This window comes from Hibiscus syriacus, unplaced genomic scaffold, assembly GCF_006381635.1.
Source record: "Hibiscus syriacus cultivar Baekdansim isolate YM2019G1 unplaced genomic scaffold, ASM638163v2 tig00111693_pilon, whole genome shotgun sequence".
Classification (NCBI taxonomy): Eukaryota; Viridiplantae; Streptophyta; class Magnoliopsida; order Malvales; family Malvaceae; genus Hibiscus; species Hibiscus syriacus.
The window spans coordinates 896,483-902,703 of record NW_024063156.1 but is presented as its reverse complement, the minus strand read 5'-3'; positions in this window follow the sequence as shown (position 1 = coordinate 902,703).

Below are 6,221 nucleotides of genomic sequence, written 5' to 3'. Positions count from 1 at the left end.
GGTATTAAATAAGCTTAAGGAAAGCTTATATGGGATTTAAACAATAAGATAAAGGAATTATGAAGGAATTTGCAATATGAGTTTTAAGATGAAATTTTGATATGGTATGGTTGTTGAAGTTTTATGGATGAATTTGACTTGTCATCAATCTAATTAAGAAGTATGAAGTGTTAGAATTGGAATTTGAACACATTGAAAATTTGGTATGATTTTTGAATCTCATATGGAAGATATGATTTTTAGGTTTAAGATGAAATAAATGAATATAGATTGGTTTAAGTATGTGTACTAGAGTTAAGAATGAAAAGGGGATGATATATGAAGTGTTTGAGTGGAAATGAAGTAATTTTCGGGTTGAAAATATGATTTCTGGGCAAGGGGAATCGGTACCCATTCAAGGGGAACCGATACCCCTTCAAACGAACAACATTTCCAGAATGTCATTAGGGAATCGATACCCCCATAGTAGGGAACCGATTCCCCCTAAAGGAAATTGGGAATATGGGTTTAATAAGTTCGTTTAAGTTGCTAGTATCCAATTACAATGTGTAGGTATCTAATGATTGCCTCGAAATGTACATTTATGTAGATTCTATGCATAAAGTAATTCCGGAACGTTTGGCAAGTAAGATCGATCAAGGGAAAGATAAGAGATTGAAATTGACTAGTGAGACCAGGTGAGTGCATATTCAATAGTATATGATGTGCGATGGGAATAAGACTTGCGATGAGTCTATTTCCTGAAGTGTTACACATGAATGCATGATTAAAGGCATGAGTTGAATATGCATGTATGTATGCTTGATTATATGGATTGATCTGTTCTTTTATGTGTTAGATGATAAAGTATAAGTAATTACATAAGAAAGGTTATGAATTATATGAGATATAAACTATGTGATCATAGTAAAATATAATTATTATTATATGATAAGTGAAATAAGCTGGATAATATTGATCTATAGGATGAAGTGAGATTAGTACACTAACTAGGAGATTTGAACATAAATGATAAGATGAACATATAAGATAAGCTAGATGGGAAAGATTCATATGTTTAAATAAAACTATAACACATGGGTTGTATGATAGAAATTTATGAAGTTATATGAGAAGATTATAGGAGTTATATGAAATTGCATTAAGTAAACAGATTAGATTATATATATAAAGAAATAATAGAAGTGAGATATGTTTATAAGTCTGCCCTAGATGAATATAATATGAATTATAAGAGTGCTATATGATTTATATTAGGATAAATCTTGAGGATATATATATATATAGATAAATATGAATGAAATGAGTTATATGAATACATAATTATGTGATGAAATGGTGGATTACCTGAACATGTGAATATATGTCTAAGAGAAGGCATAAGATTAAGATATAAGCAATGTGACTATAAGTATATATGTGCTCTAAGTGATATGACTTATAGGTATTTCTATTATAATGTTACATAATATGTTATGTATGTTAAATGAATTATGTGATGGTATAAGAAATGATATGAAATATATATATATGTGAAAACAAGTATATGTTATGAGATAAGACCTATGACTATAAGCTACGTGAAAGTGTTCTAGGTGTTTCTATATATTATATGAAGTATATGATCTTATGTGAACAAGATATGATAAGTATGGTTATATGAATAAAGGTGATTGGGTGAGAAATGATAGAAATTATATGAAAACATGATATGTGACATGTGAATTATATGGAAATGATCTACGTGTAAGTGAACTACGTGACTATGTGAATACGAAAAGAAGCTATGTGATACGTGATATGTGAAAGTGAATTACAAGTTTATGTGAATATTTGAAATGAAATAAATGATAACGCCCATGTTATGTGTCATGAGAGCTAGGGGTATAGTTGGCATGCCAAGAGTCGAGGGTCTACGCGGTCCTTCGGGACATATGTATATTCTTTGGAACATGTGTGAAGTCTGGAAAGACACATATATGATCCCTAGCATATGTATATGATTCTTAAGGAATTCTATGTGGTCCTCATGGACATCATTATATGGCACTACGGTGCAATTCTACGCGGTCCTTCGGGATATGTATATTCTTTGGAACATGTGTGAAGTCTGGAAAGACACATATATGATCCCTAGCATATGTATATGATTCTTAAGGAATTCTATGTGGTCCTTATGGACATCATTATATGGCACTACGGTGCAATTCTACGCGGCACTTCGGTGCAATTATACGAGCTGTGGTGACAGCATCAGTGCACAACCTCTATAGACTCACATATCGATAGTTCTCACATATGTACATGGGCTAATCCAGAGATATGAACAAATATATGTTAGTGGTATGATAAATGCTATAGAAATGATATGATTTTGTGTGTGTATAGTGTTTGATTGACAAAGTATGTGATTACATGATAAACTGTTAATGATGAATTATGTGTATGTATGTATTTACTGTAATTAATCTGATATGATTTTATATGATATGAAAAATGCATGGAATTGCTATAACATGATAGAACAGAACATGCATGTATCGGTATATGTTATAAAGTGCATTATAAGTTGTTATGCCTCACTAAGTCTTCGACTTAGCGTGTGATTGTTTCACACGTAGGTTTCAAAAAGAGTAAGAGTAATGCGGAGCAAGACAGGTCAGTTTTCCTTACCAAAAGATCAGATCAGAAATATTTGACAAAGTATGTATTTGGTTATGTATAAAGTGTTGGCATGTAATAAGTCATTAAGTACGAGCACTCTGATAAAGTCTGTATTTTGTTTTAAATAAAGTTTTAAATTTCCCGGGATTTTTCTTAAGAGTCAAGGTTTGAAAAGTCAATGTGACACTTCGGACTCGTATCCGGGTTGGATACGGGTTGGGGGTGTTACAGTACTGGCGTTGACGATTATCGACAATTGACGACGGAGATCAGGGATGGGTGTTCTAACAGTTTTCTCGCGATTTGGACAAACGGTTGGCGATTAGTATAAATCAAGGGTCAGGGTGTGGTTGGGAGGCGACGTTTGTGCCGATGGTGATGGTGGTGTGACCCATCGCTAACTGAAAGTGGGGTGAACGGGAGAAGAAGAAGAAGAAGAAGGGATAAGGGGGTTAACGACAGTTAAGTGTCATGTCAGTAAATGGTTACAACAGGGACCTTACTGCAAACGATTAAAAGTTGAGTGGCCAAAATATAAGTGTCCTAAAAATTCAATGACTATTTACCTACTTTACCTTTTTTTAATTAGTCGATGATTAAAATATAATATTTATTTAAAAAATAATTATTTTATAACAAACATTTAAATATTTTATAAATGTTATGCTCGAATTTAAAATCTCTAAAAGTAATAATCATTTATTCAAGTATATATAAAGGATTCTTTCATATTGTGTCATATGTCTGGTGTATATTTTCACACGAGATAATAAATAAATTTGATTTTTACGAATAAAATATTTATTTAGTTATTCATATATTATTTAGTTTTATTTTGATCATTTAACTATTATTCTTTTAAATCATACTTAATATTACGTTTTGGTTTTATTTTAGTCACTCATCTTTTAAAAAATTAATGGTAATGTCGTTATGGTAAAAAAATCATATTGACATTATATTACCTTATGGTGACATGTCAGTAATATCGTTTAAAACTTTACAATATATGATTAAAATAAAAACAAAACAAAACAAAACTATATTAGATATAATTTTAAAAAATAATAATTTGATGACTAAAATATAAACAAAGTAATAGGTGGATATTTTGGTCGTTCCTCGCGTTGGAAACGCTGCAGCTCACTTCCTGGCCACGGTTGCATCAGTGGGAGACGAAGGCAGGTTTAGGATCGAAGAGGCCCCACAACCAATGATGGTGCAAACGTCGAAGGATAGACGCTGGATTAATCCCTTGGTAAGGATTTGGGGTGAAGCTTTTAAGACTCTTAGGTGCGTCTGGTTTACGGAATGTAAGATTATCAGTGGGAATAAAAGATTACCGGAGAATAGGATTACTGGGAATGTTGTATTTTATGTTTGGTTGGTTTAGTAGAAATGTAAGATTACCGTGTTTGGTTAAAGGAATAAAAGATTATTGGAATGTATATTTGACCAAATTGTTCTTATTATATATTTGTATAATATTACAAATTGTACAATATTTATATATTTTATTTAAAAAAATTAAATTCATAATATTTATATAATTTTTTTACAAAATTAAAAATATAAAAAATGTTTAATGAAAGGGTAAAAAAAAATTTACCTCTGAACTTCATATAAAATTTTAATTATAGATTTTTTTTGTAAATCTAAAATAATTTAAGGATAAATTTATAATTTAATCTTCGTAGAATTTTTATTATTCAATGACAGAAGAATGATATTTTTGAAAAAAAATAAAAATTTAAGGGCATTTTAGTCCAAAACGCCGGTAATGTTACAATACCTAAGGGAAATGAGATAATGACATTCCCGGTAATATACCCCAAAAAATCTACTATTGATAATAAAACATTACCGGAAATGAGATTTCCGACCAACCAAACATGAGAATGTGCCACAATCCTTGAACCAAACACCCCATTATTTGTTTTCTTTTATTCTCATGGTCATTTGATCGTCGTCAAACCTTTACCACGGAGGGGATCTACCGGCTGAGTTAATTTTTATGTTTTGTTTTGCATTTCTGTCATTGGTTGTCGATTTCTACTTTGACCATTTATAATGCTTTGGTTTTTGCTTTGATGGTTGGCAAGACTTTATGAGCTATCATTTATTATTGTTCAATAAATTTTATCGGCCTTTCACGTTTAAAAAAAATCAACTTAGTCAAAGTTTAGTTAATATCCGATTCAAATAGACTCGTTTTAAATTCAAACTCGACTAAAATTTTTAATAAGTCGAAACTAATTACTTAATATCTGACTCAAAAAACTCATGAGTAATTAAAAATATATATTGAAATTTTAATTTTTTTAATTAAATTATTAATAATAAATTTTGTTTTTAATAAAAAATACAATATAAAATTTTCAAGTACTTTGAACACGAGTTTAAACTTTAATCGAGTTAAATTGAAAATATTTTTAGTTTAATTTTTTTCAGTTCGAGTCAAACTTCAATTTTAAATTCGAGTAAAACTTAATAATTTTAACTCGTAAATTTTCAAATCAAATTTAAATTTAAACCTTTTGAATCAAATCAAACTTAATAAACCTCAAATTCGACTCTTAACTTGTTTACGGTCATAGACATGAATCTTATGAGACACAAAGGAGAATGAACAGGCCCACGAAAATCGTATAAAGAATGAAGACCTCAAACAAAATTGAAGGGCCCAAACAAATAATTTAAGAGCGCTTATATATATATTATATATATATATATATATAGAGAGAGAGAGAGAGAGGGTTTAAAAAGGGGTTTGGTAATCTTCTATTTTTTTTCCCATCCTTCTGTCTTGGATTTTTCTATTGAAAGGAAGAAGCTGGTAATGATAATGGAGGATGCCAATGTTGCAGTTGGAAAAAGAAAAAGAAATATGGGTAAAAAGAAAGGTAACAAAACCAAGAATAAGAAGCTTAAAATGTTGGAGGGTAAAGGAAAAAAGTTTAGAGTAAGTAATTAAATGAAAAATCTGTTCGAAAAACGAGCCCGTGATTAGGGATGGCAACGGGCCGGGTTTGGGTCGGGTATTGGTCCCCCGTCTCCGTCCTCGTTTAAAAAATCGGTATCTGTCCCCGTTTAAAAAATCACAGGGATTTAAATGAGGATCCCCGTCGGGTAATCGGGGAAAACCGCGGGGAAATGGGTATCCCGTTTAACATAAACGGTTATTTAAACGGGTATTGGGCCGGGTATTGGGTCGGGTATTGGGTCGGTATTGGGCCGGGAATCGAGCCGGGTATATGTATATATTTAAATTAAATATATATTTTTTATTTAAATTAAATTTATTAATATTATATATATATATAAATAATTATTTTTAATATTTATCGGGTCGGGTATCGGGGCGGGTAATCGGGGCGGGGATTACCAAACCCGTCCCCGTTTAAAATAAATGAATTTTCCCGTCCCCGTTTATCATCCCCGAACCCGACCCGTTTAATTCGGTTTTCTACGTCAGGTTCGGGTTTTTTTGCCATCCCTACCCGTGACTACAATTCCGATGACGACGAAGAAGAGGAGGAGCGGAAGGAAAAGGAAAA